General features: G+C 42.1%; 1 protein-coding gene across 1 annotated transcript in view; it reads right to left on the minus strand.

Moving 5' to 3' along the window:
• TMTC3 (transmembrane O-mannosyltransferase targeting cadherins 3) overlaps positions 1-23560 on the minus strand; it is a gene marked incomplete in the record, with an annotated part of 998858 nt that overhangs the window by 420989 nt on the left and 554309 nt on the right.

Raw genomic sequence — 23560 nt, forward strand, 5'->3', positions numbered from 1 at the left:
GAGGTTTCCTCTTACAGAATCTCTTCCTGGGAACCGCATCATTGGGAGCTTCTGGTGAGGTCTTGGAAGAGCAGGGGCCATCCAATGGGGCTTCCTGAGGCTCTGGGTCTCTACACTTGGTCAGTATGTGTGAGGCAGAAGCAGACACAGACACTTTAGGGGAGGAAGAAGGCAGACCTGAGGTCGAAGATGTCTTAGGAGACATGACTCTCCTCATGGCATCGAAAGCACCTCTGCTCTGATGCGAGGGAACTGATGGATCCGAAGAAACCATCGACACCCCCCCAGTACCAGGACAGTGGGCTCCAAGCCCGTGGTAGGAGCCGAGCTCATCTGAGCCAAAGCCCCAAGAGGCAGAGGCAAATTATCCTCCCCGGACCCGACCAGACAGTGTCGGCTCCTAGAGTCCTCAATCGGCATCGAGGACATCAAAGTGCATGGAGCCGAAGACACCGGAGCAGGCATCAGCTCCAAGGGTTCCACTAACATCAGGTCTGACTCATCCACCTCCGAAGGACCAGCATGGCTCGGAGGAGGAATAGTTTGAGCTGGTGCAAGGGTCTTCGGCTCCAAAGCCATTTGGGTCAAAGCTAACATTTTTGCCAAGGCTGGTGCCTATATAACAGCTTCTGCACCACACGATTCACATCCAGATCTGACAGGCTGTTAGACGACAGAGAGGAGCACACTGAAGGTGGTACTGACTGAAGTAATGGACTCTTAGGAGCTTTGCACACCGGTTCCAATACTGGGGAAAAGAAAGGAAAAGACTGTTGGTTCCGATGGCAGTGGAGCCAAAGTCGAGGATTTTTTTGAATTCTTGGGATCCATCTTGGTCACTCAAAGCTTCTTGAAAATGAAGGCTTCATCAACCCTCTGTCAATAAGTTTTCTCTTCCTTTCCTGAAGAACCCTTGAGGAAAAGGAATGACAAATAGCACAGCTGTCTTGCAAATGCAAAGCTCCTAGACAGTATACACAATTCATGTGGTTGTCTGTGACAGACATCTTTTGGCCACACTTTGGGCACTTTTTGAAGCCAGACTTAGGATGCTTCTCTTGGTCAGCCATAGGAATATCCGGAAACTTACTGTCACCACAAAAATGCCACAACAGTAATTATTCACACAAGCCTTATATAAAAGCAGGCTAAATCACACACACACACACACACACACACACACACACACACACACACACACACACACACACACACACACACAGTAATACTAGTATAAATGAGAAAGCACTCAATAAGAAATTCCAAGCAGAATATGAAATAAAAGAAGATAGCTGCTGAGAGACAACAACCTTATCTAAAATTGTCTAAGGAAAAATCTGCGACAAAGACACTGTAACTACAACTTCAACAGTAATAAACAACTAAGCCTTATCTAAAATATTCTTAAGGCTAAACAGACCACACAGCAAATGACTATAACTATCAAAGTAATAAGATTTTGTGACAAAAGGTCACTAAATAAACGCACTGTAATATTTAGAAAAAACTGAAACTAGGCCTAAAACAAGAGGACAACTAGAAATTTTGAAAGCACACTAGATGGGAAGGGATATAAAGAAGGTAAGCACATCAAAATGCTATAAGAGCTTTAAAAACTATTGGAAACTACCTTAAAACTATCTAACTAGCAAAAAAATTTTAAGTAAGTAATGAAAAAACAGTTTTACTGGCCTGAGCTAATGTAGAACCTCCGATCTACTGCAGCAGCAAACTATTTCTGAGGTAATTCCAGGTGCATCATGGGATAGGGACTTGGCCTCGACCTAGTTGAAGACCTTGAGCTTTGCAATTGGCCGTATCGGAGCTGAGGGATAGGCTCCGAACCCATCAGTAAAGAATGAACGGCGAGATTGAACAACTTCACATCTAGAAGTTCTTGTTTATAGATATGGATAGTAAGATACAAGCAGTGAAAGTTTTTAGTGCATTTAGTTTATCAGGTCAACCATATTTCTATCAACCAGAGAAGTTGTAGACAATTAATAAAGAGCTGAAGGAATTTATCTGGGAAGGAAAGAAGATAAAAGAGTTAAGTGGGATATGCTGAGCCTTCCAATAGAACAAGGTGGTTTAGGATAACCTGATTTGAAGGGATATTTTACACAATTAAGGCTTATATATATATATATATATATATATATATATATATATATATATATATATATATATATATATATATAAAACAAGTAGAAAGTTATAATTCTAAGTGGAAAGTTATGATGATGAAGCAGATGAGAAATTCAAGAAAGGAAGGAGTGGGATTTTGGATGTAGATCCTTAAATAGAACAACAGACATACAGGATACTATATTCATAAACTAGCAGAAAGTATTCGAAGAACTAAGCCAACATGAGAATGGAAAAAGGAGATTTTGCCAATAGTGATGACTGCAAGTAGAGGTACAGAGAACAGGAAAGTGGAAGATGGAATTACTGGAGAACACTGGCAAAGAAACCAAGATATTGGGAGGAAATAACCAGAAAGGAAAATGTACCAGAATGGGATAAGACCAAGAAGACATTTACACTGCAAGCTAGAGACTGCCATCCCTAGTAGGAACTGACAGAGTATAGGCAAAGAGAAAGAGATAGGTGAATCCTAAGTGAAAGACCTACTCTGTTAGAGTTTTTAGCTGAATCTAGAACAAAAGTGGATATTAAAAAGGGACAAATAGTAGGACATATAAAATATTGCACTGAATCAATCAGAGGAGGTTAGAAGACTAGGAAGAGAGACTGGATAAGCAATTTTACAAGGGAACAATGGGAGGATTTATGCATGGCTTCCAAGTATACAACAAAGTCAGTAAGGTTTAGTTTTTGTGCTTGCAAGTCTTTGCATATGTATTTTTATTCACAAGCAGACTTCAAAGAATTTTTCCTCAGGAAGAAGGCAAATGTTGGAGGTATGATGTGGAAGAAACAGGCAACTGGGATCATATGCTTTGGGAGTGTAATAAGTTGGCAAATTTTAAAAATCCCTTGCGCACTACTCTGTCAGAAATATTGGGTTAACAAATGGATATAACTAAGGAAATGATTCTTCTGAGCTGGAGAACAGGATCTAAATTAGCTAAACATAGTAGGGCCTTTTTACGTTTAATTATGTTGGCTGCCAAAAAAACAATTAATAGAAAACAGAAAGCAAAGCCTAAATCAACTGTATTTGAAGTATTGAATATTTTAACAGGCATACAAGACGAAGTGGGATATTTGGAAAGGGGAAGGAGCAAATTAAACAGAAATAAATGAAAAATGGAAACGGCATATGAAGAACAATGCTCAGGAGTGAGGTTTGAGGGAAGGCAGGAATTGGGCAATTTATGTAATTGATTGAATGTCAGTTGTCATAAAGAAAAAAGACACAGTTAACGTATAATGTACGTAAATGGAAAAATGTTTATAGTTTGTTTTCTTTTCTATTAATGTACAAGTGCTTATATCTTAAGCAATAAGTTAACAAAGGTGTTTAAAAAACAAAAAAGACAAGTAAAGGGAGAGGTGACCTTGAATGGATCCAGAGGGACAGCTCAAAAAGATTACAGTGAGCACAGTACGGAGAACAACAGTACTGCTGAATGGTTTCCAATGAGTATTGAGCGGTCATTCTAAAAATTGGCACAAACATATCAGCTTTCCCAGAACTTTTATTGATGGGCTGCTCCAAAACTAAAACTAATGCAACAACAAACAAAAAGGAGCTGCTTCTAACAGCTGTCCAAGGCACATCAGCCACCAAGGAAATTCTGGAAATGAGGAATGAAAAACCTCAACAGGTGTACAAATACTCTGTTCCACATAGTACACCACCAATGAAATAAAACCTATTGAAACCACTGAAATAAAGTGCATGCATTCAAATTCGAATGGTGTACAAAGATACACTCTGTACAGTACACCACCAAGCAAATAATGTTACAAAGCCCTTATTTGAACAAAGTGTAACACTTTAGTCTTGTTCCCCCATACAGAACATCATCAGAACTAAAATTCCACTAAGGGAATTTCCTTTTAAATAGTTCCACTCACCAATTAATCAATTACATATTAAAATAAGCTCAACAGTTAACCCCTTTCATAGGTTCATACTAGGCTATCTGCTCTAGGGCATTTATAAGCCTAGCCAGAGTGTGTTTGGCTTTCGCCACCCATTTTAAATTAATTTTGCTATGCCTTTTTTTGAGGTTGGTATACTGTGCCTCTGTCTAACAGTGACACAGAAGTGATAGCCGGGGTAAACCTACGATCTCCCATCCACTCATCAAGATTCCTCTTGAAGAGAGTCAATGTGGGACTCTGCCTAACCTGGACTGGGATTTTATTCCAGAGTGAAGGGAGCCTCTGGGTTATGAATCTGTCCCTCCAGCATGTCCTATTTATTTCAGTGCTGAGGTTCAAGTCTCGAGCGTAGCTCGATGGGATTTGGATTTTCTGAGGTGCAGCATGTCCATTAATTCCGGGTTGGACATGGCTTTATAAGTCAGGCAGAGATCGCCTCTGGCGGTATGCCACTGAGTAGAGCTGGAGTTTCTTTAACCGGGCAGCATATGGCATCTGTTTGAGCCCTTTGATCCTCTTGGTGAGGTACTTTTGGGGTCTTTCCAGTTGCTGCAGGTGTCTGGTAAGGTACATCCCAAAAGGGGCATTGTACTCAATTATGGGCCTGATGAGGGATGAGTAAAGAGGTACGATGACCTCCCCTGATCTAGATGTGAATCCCTTCATGATTAGGTGGGCTATATAAAATGTTTTTCTAACCACTTTGGCCACGTGGTTGTCAAATGAGAGATTGCTATCAACTTGGGTCCCCGGGTCCCTAATGACTTCTTCTATACTTAATGGATTACCACCTATGTGGTAATTTGTGGGCACTTTGTTTTTGCCAAAGGGGATGACTATACACTTTTTGGCGTTTAGCTTGAGGCCATGGCTCTGGCACCAGTTGTCTGTTTCTATGAGGCCCTTTTGGAGGATACTTGTGTCGGCTGGAGAGTGGATTATGGCGCCCAGTTTGCAGTCATCTGCGAACTTGGTCAGCCACAGTCCTTCCGTGTTGGCCTGTACCGACCGAAATATATACCGAACAAGAGAGGTCACAGGACTGAGCCTTGTGGGACGCCACTTGTAACTGGTTTGGAGTCTGACATGGCTCCAGCAATTCTAACCATGTGGGTTCTGTCCTTGAGACAGTTTGCAACCCATCTAGTGACATAGGGGTTTATATTTAAGCTGGTGAGCTTATCTATAATGCCCGAGTGGGGTATTGTATCGAAGGCTTTTGCGAGGTCCAGGTAGGCTGTGTGGACCACCTTACCCTCGTCAATGGCCTTGGTGACTGTTTCAAAGAAATCGACCAGGTTTAAGAGGCAGGATCTGCCCTTAACAAAGCCAAACTGGGTAGGATCCAGTGTCTGTAGGTCCCCAATATCTTTATTTATGAAGTCCATGATGATCCTTTCCATAGCTTTGCAGACCAAGCTAGTCAGGCTTATGGGGCGATAGTTTCCAGGATCCGTTGAGGCACCACCTTTGTGGAGAGGGACCACTGTTGCTGTGCGCCACTCTTTGGGTACATATCCTGTAGTAAGGCTAAGATTGAACAGTAGTTTTATGTTTGGGTTTAGCTCTTCTTGGAGTTCATGTAGGACCAGGACACCATCTGGTCCCATTGATGCTGTGTTTTTTGCTTTGGAGAGGGCGGCTCTTACCTGAGCATCTGAGATGTCAGGGAGGCAGCACTCTGTTGGGATAGATATTTGCTTTTGGTGGGGAGAGTGGGGAGAAGTTTGCACTGAACCTGTCAGCTAGGATTGTTGGCAATGTCTGTGGGCTCGGTGTATTTTTTGTCATTTTGGATTAATTCTGAGCATATCTGGGAATTCCCACCCAGGTTCCTAACATAACTAAAGAAAGCCTTGTGATTATCCTTAGTGTCCTGTGCAATTTTTCTCTCGAAGCTGGCCTTAGACGATTTTATGAGTGCCCGCAGTTTTTGCTAATACTGATCAGAGATGCCTTCCCTTTTTGGGATTTTGCTCTATCATGTAGTAGCTTCCTCCTTCTATTGTATAGTTTGTTTATGGCTGGGGTCCACCAGACAGGACGTCTGCCTTTGGAGGATTGGGTCTTATTTGGGATTGCATGATCCATGCATTCCTGAAGGTGTTCATAGAATGCTTGTATAAAGGATTCTGCGGTCTGGGCCATATTTTCCACAGGCCCGGGGGCTTTGAAGGATTTCGCCTCGGTTTTGAGGCGTGTGAAATTTGCTTTAGAGAAGTTTTTCACTGTGGTTTTCTGGGCAGGGGGTGGGGTCGGGATGTGAATATCCAGTGTTATTAGTTTATGGTCTGATCTTACCAGTGAGGGATACACTTCTGGTCTGGAGCATAGTGTCCCCATGTTGGTGATGATCAGGTCCAGTATGTTTTCCCCTCTTGTGGGAGTGGTAACAAGTTGTTCCATAGCATTTGAGTTTATAAATTCTAGGAACCTTTGGGCTAGGGTGTTGGAGCTAGAGTAATGCTCCCAGTCTATGTTTGGGTAGTTGAAGTCGCTCAATATAATGGTGTTTGGAGAGACCTTCATATTTTCCAGTATTCTCAGGAAGGCCAAGTGGGGTTCCTGTGTTTGGGAGGGTGGTCTGTAGCAGGCTATAAACTGGAAGGCAGTTTTACCCACAGTTAGTTGCACATGGATAGTCTCTGATGCTTTGTGCTGTGCCACCAACCTGGAGGTGTGGTTATCTTTGACGAATACTGATACTCCCCCTCCTTTTGTGGTTCGGTCCAAGTTTTGGGGCTGAAAAGCACGGTATGAGGTATAACCTGGTAGTGCTGGGGTGCTCTCGGGAGCCTTGAACCAGGTTTCTGTTACTGCACAGATATCGATGTTCTCCATGCTAAGGAGAGTTTAGAGTACGTGCATCTTGAGGTTTAGACTTCTGGCGTTGAGTAGCATTACTCTTAGTTTCTTATCCCTTGTGATACCTATGGAGGTGGGTTTGTCTTTTGAGCCTTGCCTAAAAAAGGCACTATGGGGGTAGCAAGAGCCTTTGCCAATATCCGAAAGCCCAGGGGTGACAGGTGCAAGCCATCCCTAGCGAAGCATCGTGGCTTGTCGAGCATGTCATCCCAGGCTGACAGGCATTGGATCCCCTTTGAATGACACCAACACTTAAGCCAATTGTTGAAATTGATCATCTTGTCTTCATAGTGTGGCATCATTCTTGGTGAGGGTAAGATGCTACTCAAGGTCAGGGTCATACCGGCCTGGGCTACATGCTCAGAGAGCTCCTTTATGTCTCTTTTCATGTAGTCCAGGGAGGTACGTCTCAGGTCATTCACACCAGCATGGACAATGACAGAGTCATATTTGTACTTGCCTTGGAGTGACCTGAGTGCTTGTGTTATGTGGCGGATACTAGCGCCCGACAGGCTACTCACCGTGACCCTCTCCTTGTTCAGCCTGGTGAGCTGGACGTCAGTGTGCCTGACGATAGAGTCACCTATTACAAGTGTATCAGGTGTGTTGTTTAGTCTTAAGGGCTGTGACTGTTCGGCACACTGGCTTTGTGAGCTATGTGTTGCACGTGTTTTGTTTTGGGGTAGCGGTTGCTTGGGTGTCTGCTTTGGAGGTCTCTGCTGTTTAGGCAGATTTTTATTTAGAGCCTCAGAGTATGTTTTTGTGTGTTTATGTGTTTGGTTTGTTGTCGTGGTAGGTCTACGTGAGACTGGAATTGTAGTGAGTGTGGTTTCCTTCTCCTCCTGACTGGTTACGCCAGTACTGAGTTGAGAGAGCTTAGCCTCCAGTTTGGCTATATGGTTGCATCGCTCACATGCGTTGGAATTTGTTGGGAGGAGGAGAGGGTTGTCTGTGTACATGAGGCAGTAGTAACATTGCCTCAAGATTCCCAGATTCACCAGCTGGACCGGAGAGGAGATTGACAACTGAACTTTGGACATGCTAGAATAGTACTGGGAATTCCTTTATAATTGAAAAAAGGGGCAATGGGGAACAAGGTACTCAAGGGGAGTTTGTGAGGGTGTAGTGCTTTTAATTTTTTAGAGCTGACTTATATAATTGCTTTAGTGAGCAAGTGCCAGGTAACTTAAATGCAATGTGTTACAGGTAACTTAAATGCAAAAACGACAAACAGTAACTTTCTTTCAAGTGAAACAAGGAAATAAGTACAGTAAGCAATGCAGATATCACTAGGGATCCACAGAAGTGCTAAAAGGCCGCGTTTTAGGTGGAATTAGCATTTCAGGGAAATAAACAAACAACAAGCATACAAATAAAGCTAGATTCAGCAGGCCTGGATCTAGTCTATGCTACAGCAGACAAGGTGTACCAGTTTCAGTAAGAAACAGTTAGAATATGCAGGCACTATAAGCATCTAACCAGAAATTCCCTGCTCAGAAGGGCAGAGTCCAGCCTCTCCTCCCACAAGAGTGCAGACCGCAATCCTTCTTAACGTAAAATAACTGGCCTGAAGCCAAGTGCTTAAACCAGAACTAATACACTTTTAGAATAACAGACACTGAGCTCTCAATCAGCAGTTCCCAACTTAGAAGGATGTAAGCTACCTGTCCTGCCACCACAGTGCAGGCCACAAATCTTCCTAATGTAAAACAACTGGTCTGAAGCCCAAGTGCTTAATCCAAAAGACTTAGAAATGATAGCTACACTTTAATCAAGTTACTACCAGCAGTAATAAATACAACTGAATACTTTAAAGAATGCCTGGATTAGTGCTCAAGTTATACAAACAAAGCTAGATTCAGCAGGCCTGGATCTAGTCTATGCTACAGCAAACAAGGTGTACCAATTTCAGTAAGAAGCAGTTCAAATATGCAGGCACTATAAGCTTTAACCAGAAATTCCCAGCTCAGAAGGACAGAGTCCAGCCTCTCCTCCCACAAGAGTGCAGAACACGAACCCTCTTAATGTAAAATAACTGTCCTCAAGCCCAAGTGCTTAAATCAGAATCAATACACTTTTAGAATAACAGACACTGAGCCCTCAATCAGCAGTTCCCAACTTAGAAGGATGTAAGCTACCTGTTCTGCCACTACAGTGCAGACCACAAACCTTCCTAATGTAAAACTGGTCTGAAGCCCAGGTGCTTAAACTAAAAGGCTTACAATGAGTTACACCAAGCAGTAATAAATACAATTGAGTACCTTTAAGATGACGCAAAAGCAAAATAAAGTAGGAAAAAAACACAAATACAGTAAAACCAGATAATTTTTTTTTTTTTTTGGAAAGAGAGAAAGGAGTAGCAGAAACGAAGCTGATTGGCCTTCTCAAATGCTCTCCCTGTACTGGGTAGAATGAGGTAATGACACTATACTGGGAGGAGGGTCCCAGATCAAATTTACACTAGGGGCGGGCAACTGCAAAGCCACCAACTATAAAACCACTATACCAACAGGGAGGGAGGGTGGCAAACAAACTGCAGAAATGTTACTCACAGCTGAAAAGCAGCAGTGAGCCTTTAAATGAAAGTTTTAAACAGCTAAAGGAGCCACTAGAAAAAAGAGTTTAACTGCAACAAGTTATCATAAACAAACAACCCAACAGATGCTTAATAAGAGTGGACAATTTCCAGTTAATACCTCACACACAGTGAAACTAGCTAGAAAAAATACACGGTATACAAAGTGCTATAAACGACAAAGAAATAAAGAACAAAATAAACAAAAAACAGGATACTTAATGTTATATATTGCAGCTCCGAGTTTGCTGAGTGTCCTTCCTTCGATTAGCTCCCTTTAAAGGGACAGACTTTTTAAAACAATATTTGAACATCTAATTTTAAAGTGGGCACAACTGAAATACATACTTTCCATTGTGGTAACGGACGACCCCAGAGGGGAGCAATGGAAAGGTTTATTTTAGAATACAGGGAACTAATGTAGCAGTTGGACTTATAAGCCAATAAACAACCAGGCTTAAATGACTACTTCAATTGTCACCTGATTTAAAATTATATTATGATTGGAACATCAATTATATCCAATAAAGTTTTCTACATTTTTAATGATGATAATTATTAATCCAATCTGTAACTTTAATTTTTTTTTCATATGTACAATTAGTTCATAATTTTATGGAAGTGCACTGTTTTGATGATTTTTACATTCAAATGTGGTTATAAACAGTCTGTCCCTTTAAGGGGTTAACTGTTCAGCTTACTTTAATATGTAATTAATTGGTAGGTGGAACTATTTAAAAGAAAGTTTTCTTAGTGGAATTTTAATTTTGATGATGTCCTAGATGGGAAAAGGATGAAAGCGCTAATCTTTGTTCAAATAAAGGCTTTGTGACATTATTTGCTTGGTAGTGTACTATGTGGAGTGCATCTTTGTACACCATTTGAATGTGAATTCAATACATTTAATTTCACTGGTGGTGTACTGTGTGGAATGGAATCTTTGTACACCTGTTGAGATTTTTCATTCCTCATTTCTAGCATTTCCTTGGTGACTGGCTCCCCTTGGACAGCCGTTGGAACCAGCTCCTTTGTGTTTATTGTTCTTGGTTGTTTTTCTTCAGAGCTGTAAGACCCTTTTGGTGTACTTTCAGTCTAGTTGTGTGTGGTTTAAAGCTAATGCAAACTTTGCTGCATTTAGGTGAACGAGCACTGGCCAGCTTCAATCTAACTCCATAAGCCGTGACAGTGTTTCTTTCTTGCTTTTCAAGTTTGGCTTCAACTATCATGTCTCATGCCAAAGGGAGCATTTATACACTTGGACTTGGTTCTACTAAGGGTAATGAAGTGCTTAATCCAATATCTGCTGCCTATTCAAACCATTTGTGACACTGTGAGCCAGGTTCATGGTTAGATTAGCAATACAGGAAAGAGTTGATATCTGGGACGGACGCCCTAAGTCACCAGCTTGCAACTCATACAGACACCAGTTAGTTTTACAGACTAGCTTTCACGGGAAATTGAGCATATGTGACAGTGTCTAGACGACCTGAAAACTTGCATTCCTAATTTGTCCAATTCACAAGATTCTTTGTTAGATGGATGAATAACTGGGCTTTGTGGGGGTGGAATCTTTCCTCAGAAATGCAGGTGCTACAACATTGTTGCTTGTCGAGCCAGTGACACAGTCACATTAGATGCTAGAAGATTAGAAGGTTATGGGTTCTTCTACTGTACAACTTGTTTGTTGTTCTTCTTTCAGCTTTTCCCGGTTAGGGGTCGCCACAGCGGAACTCCGGTCCGCTAATGATTGGCAATAGATTTTTACAGTGCCGAGGTGCCAGCCCAAAGCCCAACCTTCAACAAAGGCACACTCATTTACGCATGTCTTTTGAATGCTACTCGACGCAGGGAGGACATGCAGACTCCACACAGAAGGCGCTCTAGCCGAGAATCGAATGGGAGAACCCCTTGATGTGAGGCGACAATGCTACCGCTGCACCACCAAGATATTTGTATTTTTTAACCTCCATTTTGATTATGCACCTTGCTGTGCACCTAAACTAACTTGAGAGGTATCAACACTATCGACAATTAGATCTCTTTACTCTGACAGACTAAAAGCCCTATCCTCTGGGAGGGGTGATTTTGCACAGCTTTCCATGATATGAACAACCCCTCAACTCTTCATTCACCTAAACAGAATCAGCGATAAAGCAAATACCTGTTCAAGATAACTAAACCTATACGGACCACATTAACAAGAAAAGCTGGCATGACAAGTTGCTAAATCAACATAACCCCCGTTTTTGCACTATAATCTTCTGGCAATCCTTTAAACCAGTATGGAATGCTGCAAATTTTCACCTGGAATAATTTGGGAAATTTACTTAATAGTAACACAATCTCCCACAAGTACTGGAGTGTAGCTGGTTTAACCAGCACCCCACCCCTTCACCTCTTACAATTTTAATTTTTTAAGTGATCAGCTTATTACAGATAGACATATGCCCCCCACTCCACATACACACTTCCACTGAACAGCAGGAAAAGGACATTCCTTCTAATGGCACACCATACAGGAGGCCATATGCATGACACAACTCTTCCTGCTCTAGCCATTCAGGTCTCATTTTCTGTGCCCTACCCACACCTTCCTTCAACATATTTTATTAAAGTAATGTAGTAAACTGTTGCTACAGTTTATACCCTGCTTGCACGAGTGCTACAGCACTCATGTTTTAGTTTAAAAAAATACATTTTTATTTTTAAACTGTAGCAAACCGTTGCTGCAGTTTAGACCTACTGCGTTCAGGTATGACTGTAAATGCAATACCAGCTTTTAAAATACAGTACAGCATTAAAGAGAGGTCTCCCCAACACTTTGCGCCAGGGGCAGTTGCCCCACTTGGGCACCCTAGCTATGATGTTTGATGATATTGGCTAAGCTTCTTGATGGTCTCCTTGGCCTTAAGCTTAGGAGGAACCTACAGCAAAGGAAATTACATCAAACAGCACAGCACTGAAAGCCTTGCTGCTCCTCAAGCTTACCATCAGAGGATGCTGGCCTGATAGTGAGAATGTAGTAGATTCTATGAAGTCCAAAGACCCAAACTGCTGCGAGTCTAACAATGGTCTCAGTGGGACTGGATTGGGAGTACAGCCAGTGAGAAAGTGTAATAGCTGAGAAGAAAAAACAAGTAACTAGACAGTGCTCTAACTACCTTGATATCAGCAGATGGAAAGACCAGAGTCCTCATATGTTGCAATTCAACAAAAGACTGTCACACCTTGATATCCAGCTCCAATGAAACAGACCTGTGCCATAAATAATGAGCAGTCTCTTGGGGGGATGGGGGGGGTAAGGGACTCCTCAGACACAACCACTACAACAGCTTTAGTACATCAGACTAGGAAGTAGCAGCAATGGGCTTGGAAGCATCCTTTTATAAATAAGAAGCACTTTTCCTTTTACTTTCCCCACCCTCTGAGAAATTAGAAATATTGCCTAAAATCAAGGGGGGGGGGGGAGACCTGGACACAAAAGTCATCTAATGGAGTAGCAGAACTGGCTTTAAGCCTCTAACCTGCTCTTCCAGTCCTTTAAATCATAAGACTATACTTTCCATTATAGTGCTGCTCATCTAAAGGCATCACTGTGCCATTTCTTGGGAGAAAAAGCTTATTCTAGCACTGACACTTTCTAAATTATTTAGATTCTTCTTTGTGGTATACCTTTACCTTTTGTCTTCACCAACAAGAAAATAATCCAACTACTTGCATGGCAACACATATCACAAGAGATAGTGAGAGGTGTAGAGGAGGCATAATATCACAAGAGATGGTGAGAGGTGTAGGGGAGCCACAGAGATGGTGAAGGAGTACCTGAAAATTGTAGAAAAAAGTTCAGAAATACAGAGTTGTCACACGCTCATAAAAACTTGAAAAAAAAGCTTGGGAGCACTGCCCTGTTAACTGACTTGCTTGCTGTCACACAGCAGGCAAATGAAGGCTGTGGGAATCAAACACAGTCTTTTTCAGGGTACTGGTATGCAAGCAATAGTCAAACCTCATTGCCAAACACACGCTACAAAAACAAACGATAAAAATACCAATCTAGAGCTCAGAATTATTTTCATAGCACTGTGTGTAATGGAAAAAGATAGAATAGTATTTTTTATACTATGTATGTTTTACTTTGATTTTAAAATGTATCTAATTAGATTTGTGGAGCTTTTTTCCCCCGGGCCTCCACTGAAAATGGGCTCCCTGAGCCCAGTGGACCTCCCCGGTCATCAAACTGGAAATAAATAAATAAATAGCCTTAGAATGTCTTGGATATAATGCTGTATATGCCCTGCTTGCTCAGTGCTGCTGCTGAAAATGGAACTCCCAATACCAGATCATCATGCTTCATAATATGGACAGTGGCAAGCAAAATACCCAGTGTTACCTCTATCAAGGTATCAAAAACGTATGAACCCCCCACCCCCAAACAGCAAATGAACATCAGCATTCCCCAAAGGATCTGTTTTGGGACTCTTCATAAATTCCATACACATTTCTCTGCCCATCATTTCAGCCACTTTTATGCTGATTATTTGATCAGCTTGTCTGATGACAACTCCTGCCCAGTATTAGAAGCTCAATATCCAATAACACTCTTCAGATGCATTAATGAATAAGCATCAAAATCCTCATAAAAGATGAAGCTGTGGTTTATAGCACAGTCAAGTAACTTTCCACATATCTCCTACAGCTTGGCCATGTCTTCAGCACTAGGGGTAATTCACTCAGTTAACCACTTCAGCTACACTGGCTACTAGCTCAACCCTCAACTACCTTTTTAATGGATAACATTTCTACCAAAATCAAGGGACTACTTGGTACCTGCTAAAAAATGGCACCCATTTTCTAATCTCTGAAGCAAACAAAACCACAGAACAGGGAATAATGAATTTTAATAAAAAAAAAGTCTTCCGCTTAGGGATCGCCACAGCGGAACTCCAGTCCGCCAATGATTGGCAGTGTATTTTTATGGTGCCGAGTTGCCAGCCCAAAGCCTAGCCTTCAAAAGAAGGCACACCCATTCACACGCACCTACCTGCATGTCTAAGTGTCACTCAACTGTGGGGAGGACATGCAGACTCCACACAGAAGGTGCTCCAGCCGAGAATCGAACGGGAGAACCTTTTGCTGTGAAGCGAGAATAATTTTAATACAAGTTCTAAAATGCACCTTACCACTGCTCGCTGCAGATTTGTTTTTTTCAACTGTGATATACTGCAGGTGATGTTAAACAAGGTAGGAAATTTATGGTTCAAACCCCCCTTCCCCGTGCATCATTCTCAGTAAAGCCAGATCACTGCCAATTACCCCAAAGGCAAACTCTGCATCCTGTTCCCTGGTCTTCAAACTCAGTAAGTACTGTGCCAACCCTCTACTCTCTGCATGGAGTAAAACCATTCACCTGCATTCCATACAGACTCTCAAACAATCCTCTTACTATGTTACTCCTGTACACTCAGGGTTTCACTGTAAATAGAAAAAAAAATGTCCTTATGGGGCCACAAGTGTGAAACACTTTACCGTCTAGTAGGAGTACACCATGTACCAGCAGTTAATATCCATCTCAGCTGAAAATATCACCCAATGTACATTGTTTGCAGCTGTTTGCTAATAAACAATACTCTGTATGCCACTTAGTAAACTATACAAACTGCAAGTGCAGGCTATATCTATGTATACTGCATCACATACCAACTTGAGTAATGGAGTAGTCTACATGCACTCCCTTTGTCTGTTTCCTTCTATGTTGCCATCTGTTCTGTTCTTACCTAACCTCGTATCCAGGTCACAGCTAAAAAGAGCCACGTAGGTCTACTCTATGCACCTTTAATAAATAAATAAATAAAAATAAACTAGATGCCATTCAAATTCCATTAAGAACAAGGAGCATCCCAGTTTGAACTATGACCACAAGAAACTTCATATAACTGTTATCAAAGACTGAAATACCCGAGATCCAGACTCAAACCAGACAATGTATCCAAACTTCCTATAAACCAGGAAGAGGTGGGGGGGGGGGGTGGAATATGTTCTCTTATTACATGGGTCAAAAAGTCTCTGCCACTACTTTGGCCAGAAGATAGTGAGTGATGCCACTCCACCAACTCTTTCGACTTTCGAGAGAGGAACAAGCAAGAGCAACTTTACGACTATTCTTTTCTATACTGTCCACAACCAGCCTATCTTGGCAGTAAATAGAATGTTGTGCTACTGTGGCTCTCAATAGTAATGTATATATCAAGGAAGCATTTGGGATGTGTGCCACAGGGGCTGCATTGCCCCAATGGCTGAACTATGCTCACAAACTTGCACAGCTACCTTCAACTCCATACTTAAAAGGCTACCAAAGAAAAATGCAGAATTAGGTACGAGGAACATCCACAGCACACTAAGAATAGTCAGCAAAGCCATTAGCAGCAAACAACTATTCACTTAAGGGGGAAATTGAGCTAGATGACTCACTGATACCTCATATTCAGATGTTAAAAAAAACCAGCTCAGGGTCTACATGACCGAATACTCACATGAGCAAGTGTATCAGCTTGTTCCAGCAGGTGAACAGAGATGGCAGATGAACCCAGGATGAGGCCCTAAAAGGCAAAGCCAAGTGCCTTCCAACTCAACCTCATGGTCACTGATGACCAGGGCCAGTATGTCTCACTAAAAGATTATGAGCACTCTGCTAAGGCAGTGAAGGTTACAATGGGTGACATACTAGACAGTAGACCAAGGCCTGGACAGAGTTCCAGGTCCCTTAACTTCTGCCCATCCTTCTACTACCACAATGCCAAGCTTTACACAGAGCACCCTCTACTGCTGTGAAATGCTGGAAAAAGGAATGTTTTAAACTAGTCCCTTTGAAGCTAGTGAGTCATAACAATGAACAGGCAGCACCTGCAGAACTGGCCATAACCACGCTAAGAATGCTTACGCTTCTTGCACAGAAAATGCAGGAACTTCTTTACAATGTAAGCAAGAGAAAATTTACACTGTAAAAGTAGCTCGAAGTGTGGACTATTAGGACACATACATTTCCTTAATAAAGGAAAAAAAAACACAGTACACAGGTCCATTAAAAGTGTGCAGTCCTAAACACAGGACATCAAACTATTCATAATAGCCACATGACACATCACAAAATCAAGTATCCACATATTCCACCCAAGCTTATGGTTACTTGCACTATCATCTATAAAGGGTACCAGAACTTGACAGATTTGGAATGCATGGCTAAGCTTAAAAAGACCCTTGCAGTCATTAGCCTAGTAAACACCTATGAACCTAAGCAAAAAAGGCCTGCTAGCGCAAGCCTGCCCACACCCACACACACACATACACACACACTCATGCACATGCACACTCTCTCTCACCCACTTAATCTGCAAAATGTATTATCATACAAGTGACAGAAGAGAACACCATGTGCTAATCTGGATATCAAAAGTATCTGCCAAAGTACATAAAGTTAGAAAACCTAATGCGAACAATCTGAAACATCTGCTAAAGATTAAATCTGTTCACAGAATAGCAAGGATAATTTCTCAGAGCTGCCATCACTGCATCCTTATCAAAGCTTATAAGGAAATTCATTTTCTGAGAGTATCTACAGTTTTAGTTGACAATAAGGCAAATTCATTTTCAATTAGGAAAAGCTACTCACAGTACAAATACAATCCAGTGATTTAAAGTATATCACCATGTTTTAAGCTCCTTCAATGTTACTGCCACATTTACTGGTTTGCTTGTTAACACCTATCCTGTTGGCCTGTTACTTCAATATTTCACTCCTCAACCTGTTTATGTGCATACTATTCTGATATAAGTATCACTACTATAATCACTGTATTATGATCTATGATAGCATTACTTGGAGCATTCTTCCCTGGGGATTTGATCATAGTATTACAATTCCTGATGTTTGTACCCTGAGCTTTTCTCCCTGGGAAACTCAGAAAATGTGTGCAAGTTCAGAATGACATTTCCAAATTAACCAGTAGAAAGAAAGAATAACTGAAGAAAGAAAAAATATTAACTACTATGGCAGGAATCAGTTTTTATCACAGTGGCAATAATTATCCTTCTAAGGATGAAGTCAAGTTAAGCAAAATCAAATCTGACTGTTTTAGCTGGAAGACTAGAAAAGGAAGCAGCACTTAATGGGCTTGAAAGAATAAAACTTACAAGAAAAACAGAATAACAAAATCAAGTGATATATAACTTGGGACACGTTTCTAAAATTTTAGAAACAACAATGAATGTACAAACCAAACACTGAAAGGACCCGGAACTATAAAAATAAGCTAATTAATCAAACAGATAGGTCCAAATTTGGACTGCAACTTAAAAATAACGTTATAAAAAATTAAAATACCACGGAGATGGAAAAAACGACCTTTAAATCATCACAAAAAAGAAGGCTATCATGGTGATTAAAGGACTTTTTTTTTTCATTTCCATGGTATTTTAATTATTTATAACATTATTTTTAAGTTGCAGTCTGAATTTGGAGCTATCTGCTTGGTTAACAACAATGAATGTGGCAGCTAGGTTAAGTTTTATTTTTTTACATTAGCTTTTAAGACAGAATGCTCAATTCATATTTGCTTTTTATTATTTTTCAGCACTTAACACCTGAACAGATTACTGAATTTTTAAAGGCAGCCCAAACATAATGACATGGATTGGTGTTATGGAAAATGAAACAGCACAACAACCTCTTTGGCTGCACTGCAACTGTGATACAGAAAGTAATGGTGAAGAAGAGATCTGTACATGCAGAAGAGGTACTGTAAAACACATTTAGTATAATAAAATATGTGACAAATTAACTTCTTCCAGAGTTAACGGAAAGCAAAGTGAGGTAAAGAAATCACAAAGGGAATAAGAGAAGAATAAAAAAAAAAAGAAGTTATGTACTTACCATAACGTTCCATGTGAGTTGTTCATCTCACCTTCATTCTTACTGATGGGTTCGGAGCCAATCCCTTGGCTCCGAGTTGGCCTACTACAAAGCTCGAGGTCTTCAAATAGCTCGAGGCCAAGTCCCTATTCCATGATGCACCTAGAATTACCTCAGATCTTGTTTGCTGCATATAACAATACCATTTGTCATTCTATCACTCCCAAGCGAAGGTATAGAAGAGGTGAGTAACCAGGATGGATCCAGCATCTCGGTCATCTAAAAACCCAGGAGGGGGTAGGACGGAGGCACGTAAGAATGAAGGCGAGATGAACAACTCACATGGAACGTTATGGTAAGTACATAATTTCTTTATGTGAAGTCTCAATGTTCATTCTTACTGATGGGTAGCATCCCAAGCACCATCAATCTCAGGTGGCTCACGGGTGTATATTTTTCAGGACAGTGGATCCAAAGGAGGCACTGTCCCTGGAGGCCCTGTCAACCTTGTAATGAGTGATAAAGGTATGAGGTTTTGACCAAGTGGCTGCTGCACAAATGTTATCAATAGGAAGTTTGGCAGAAAAGGCAGATGATGTAGAAACTGCTCTTGTTGAGTGAGCTTTAATCTTATGCTGTAGGGGCATATTGGCAGCGGAATAAACAAAGGTAATACAATCAGATAGCCATTTAGACAAAGTTGTTTTACACTGGCATACATTTCCTGGAGTATGAAAAGGAAGCAAAAAGATGATCTGATTTCCTGAAATCTCTTGCTCTGTCCAAATAAAATCTGAGCTGTCTGTGAACATCAAGTTTATGCAGCATGTATTCTAAATTGTTGGAGTTATTGGGGAAGAAAACTGGCAAATCAATAATTTGGTTAAGATAAGATTCAGTGCAAACCTTGGGCAAAAAACAGTGATTTGTTCTAAGTGAGACTCCGTCAGTATGGAAAATCAAGTAAGGAGGTTTAACGGATAAGGCCCGAAGCTCTGGCACTCTGTGGGTAGAAGTAATAGCCACTAAAAAGATAGTCTTCCATGACAAAAATCTGAGATCACATGAGGAAGCTAGTTCAAATGGAGGAAGAATGATGCAGGAAAGCATACAATTTAGATTCCATGGTGAATACAGAGATTTCACAGGTGGTCTGAGATGAAAAGTCCCTTTGAGAAATGCTTTGGATAATTTATGTGACATAATATTCAATTCTTCAAATCCAAGATGAAAGTTAGAAATCGCAGCAAGTTGAACACAGACTGTGGCTGCTGCAGCTCCTTGACTGAACATCATGGTTAAAAATTCTAGTATAGAGGCCATAGGGGCTTGGTAAGGATCAATATTGTTTTTAGAGGCCCATATAGAAAACTGCTTCCATTTTCTAAGGTATAGTTTCCTCGTAGAAGATTTATGAGACAATAAGAGAATTTGCTTGGTTTCATTGGAAAGGTTATGGAACCTGGCTATGATGGGAATTGCAGCCAAGCTGTCAGCTTCAGGGAGTGCAGAGGGGGATGAAGTTCCCCCGATGACTGCGTCAGAAGGTCTGGAACTGGGTCCAGAATCCAAGAGTCCTCCAAAAGATGAAGTTGAAGGAAGGGGAACCAAATCTGATGAGGCCAATGAGGGGCTATAAGAATGATAGTCCTTCCCAGCGATTTTGCATTCTGTAGAACCTTGGACATCAGTGGGATTGGTGGAAAGGCATAGAGGAGACCCGGAGGCCAATCATGAATGAGTGCATCCCTTGGGACTTCTGCTGGGGGAATCAGGGCAAAGTAGCTTTGCATTTCGTGTTCATGTGACGGGCAAAAAGGTCGCAGCAAGGCTGGTCCCATCTGCGGAATATCCTGTCCGCCATCTCTTTCTTGAAGGACCACTCGTGGGGCAATAAAATTGCTCTGCTCAACTTGTCTGCTATCATGCTGGATTCCCTGGGATGTGCGTTGCTAACAGAAAGCGCTGGGTGGAAATCGCCCACAGCCATACTCTTAGGGCCTTGTGACAAAGGGTGTATGACCTGGTTCTTCCTTGTTTGTTCAAGTACCAGTCCACTGACATGTTGTCTGACTGAATCGCAATCGTACCTAGAGGAAAAGAGTCCTGAAAATACTGCAACACCAAAAGTACTGCTCTCATCTCTAAGACATTGATATGCAGATGTGTCTCTTGATTGGTCCATGTGCCTTGGGCTGTTCTTCCCTGAAAATGCTCCTCCCACCCTATCAGGGTCCGTGGTCACTGTGGCCGCCAGTGGGGGTAAAGCAAAGGGACGTCCTATCGTGACATGAAGCGAGTTCAACCACCACTGAAGATCTTTTTTGCAGAAGTTTGTGATTATCAGGTGAGACATGGGGAGCTCTTGGTAGGACCACTGAATGAAGAGCAGCCAGTGCAGTATCTGCGTGTGCCAATGACCCAGTGGTATGGGCCAGAATTGCTGCTACCATCATACCTAACAATTTTAGAACTTCTGATGCTGGAGCCTTGTTTCTGGATATCAGAAAGTGGACCCGCTGATGGAGTAGTAAGACTCTTTCTGCTGGAAGTCTTAGCATGGTGGTGGTGGTGGTGTACAGCTCTGCTCCGATAAAAATGATATGCTGTGATGGCGACAAGGCAGAATTTTCTGAGTTTATTCTAATGGCAAGCTGGCTGCAGAGTGACACAGTGGATTCCCTGGCTTGAATGAGTTGATGCCTGGTAGTGGCGGTGAGGAGACAATTGTCTAGGTATGGAAACAGCTGGAATCCTAAACATCTCAGGTGAGCCGTGACCACTGCCATGCATTTGGTGAACATTGTGGAGGCTGCAGTGAGACCAAAGGGCAGGCCTCAAAACTGGTAAAATTGGCTCCCAGCCAGAAGTGCAGATGACTCCTGGATGGCCTAGCCATTTTTATGTTGTAGTACACATCCTGGATCTATCAAGCACATCCAATTGTCTTTCCCCAAGAAAGGAAGTATCAACTGAAGCGTGACCATCCGAAACTTCTCTTTCTTTACAGATCTGTTTAGCCTGCTGAGGTAAAAGACAGGTCTCCAGTCCCCTGCCTTTTTTGGAACTAAAAAGAATCTTAAGTAAGTTCCGGATCCTATCTGGTCTGCTGGGAGTGGTTGGAAGACTCTTTCTTAGCAACATTTGGACCTCTACTGTCGCTTCTTCCCTGTAACTGGGTGGAACATCTGGGATTTTTCTTATCAGTGGAGGGGGTGTGGCAAATGGAATGAAGTATCCTCTGGAAATGATGCTTTGTACCCAGTTGTTTGTTATTTTGAGCCAGGCGTATGGGTACAAAGATAAGCAACCAAAGACTGCCTCCAGAGCAGGACAGTCAGGCCTCCTTTCAGGAGCGCTGGTATGGCTTTCCAAAGAAGTGATCTGTCACCCTGGTTTTGCGGACCCCCTCTGCCACGAGGGCAGCGTCTTCCATTATTACCCCCTCCTCTGCCCCTGGAGGGGGGCTCACCATGTGTGTCCTTAAAGGCTCCTTGGGCTTTTCGAACCACATTTTGCCTCCCCTCTGAGCCTTGGGATAGGGTCTGGCAGACTCCGATGGCAGATAGTCTTTCCTTCTTGTTCACACCTGGTCAAAGTTTCCTTAACTTTGGGCCCGAAAAGAGACGAGCCATCAAGGGTGTATCCACAAAGAATAACGCAGGGCTCCGCAAAGGAACACAAGTGCATCTAGGAGTGCCTCCTAAGAGCAACTCCTGTACCAGCTGCCCTGCTTGGTCCATCAGCTGCATATGAAATGAGATGCATGGACGAGTTTACAATAAAACTGAGGGTAGCAAGCTGGGAGGCAACTTTGTCTGTAGCTCCTGCAGCTACTGTATCCTGAAGAGCATCTCCAAGCTCTTTAAGATGATCTATTTGTAGTCTCGTGAAATGGGTTAAGTAGTTAAGCAAATAGAGTGCAAAGGTCGCTGAACTAAACATGCGCTTCCCATATCTATCCATGATCTTGGAGTCTTTGTTAGGAGGATGGATAGAAGAGGAAGTTTCTGACATTTCCTTTTTGGTGGCTGCCGGCACCACCATGGCATCAACTGGCACACCTTTTGTCAAGGAGGATTTATCCTGGGGGGCAGATATGAACTTATTAGGCCTCCTAGGGACAGGCTCCATAGTATCCGGAGACTTCCACTCCCTTCCTGAGACCAGCTGAATAAGCTCATCGAAAGGCAGAGACACCCCAAAGGTGGAGGGTTGAGGCCCGAAAACTTTCATGAGAAAGTACAGTTGTGTACCTACCATAAATGTAGATGTTCGAGTGTATTCACTGTTGCAGTCATTACTCTTGGGTTATCCTGCTAGCAGGCTACCCGCAGTCGGCCAGAATTCCAAAGTCTAGGTCCAGCGTCAGTTGCTGTTGCCTCTTCCCTGATGTCAGTGCGCCAGGGGTATAAAAGATGCAGCCGACGCCATTTTCTTCAGTTTTTCTTGCCCCAAATGTCAAGTGCCCCAAATAGGTAGGCTGAAAAATATAGCAATAAAAAATGCATGCACAAAAATAACATTTCCTTCATCTAACAAGCAAATACACCAAAAAGGTTGTATAGGATAGAGAAGTGTAGGTAAGTCCCAGCAAAGAGAAGGGGGATGGTGGGTGGATAACCTGGACTGCAACAGTGAATACATTCGAACATCTACATTTATGGTAGGTACACAACTGTACTATGTTCGTCGTGTTTCACTGTTGCAGTCATTACTCTTGGGTTGAATCCCAAAGCTGAGGATGGGTGGCTGGGCTAAATAGGATTAGGAGAGGCTATGAGGCCCTGCAGAACTGCAGTAGCAAAGCCTGATTTGGACTTGGCAAGTGGTAGTGCTTTGTAAAGGTGTGCACTGAACTCCAAGTTGCAGCCTCTAAGATTTCTTTGGTTGGTACTCCTCTGAGGGAAGGCTGCTGAAGTGGCTGCTGCTCTGGTGGAATGAGGCCTAATGCCCTTAGGTACTGATTTGCAATGTTGAGAATAGCAGAAACGGATGCAATGGCCTATCCATTTAGAAATAGTCTGTTTTGATATAGCCTTTCCTTGTGATCCTGCAGCATATGACACTAAAAGTTGCTCAGTCTTTCTGAAAGCTTTAGTTCTGTCCAAGTAGAAGCATAACTGCCTGTGTAT

This window comes from Protopterus annectens, chromosome 11.part0, assembly GCF_019279795.1.
Source record: "Protopterus annectens isolate FY-2018-M chromosome 11.part0, PAN1.0, whole genome shotgun sequence".
Taxonomy (NCBI): Eukaryota; Metazoa; Chordata; order Ceratodontiformes; family Protopteridae; genus Protopterus; species Protopterus annectens.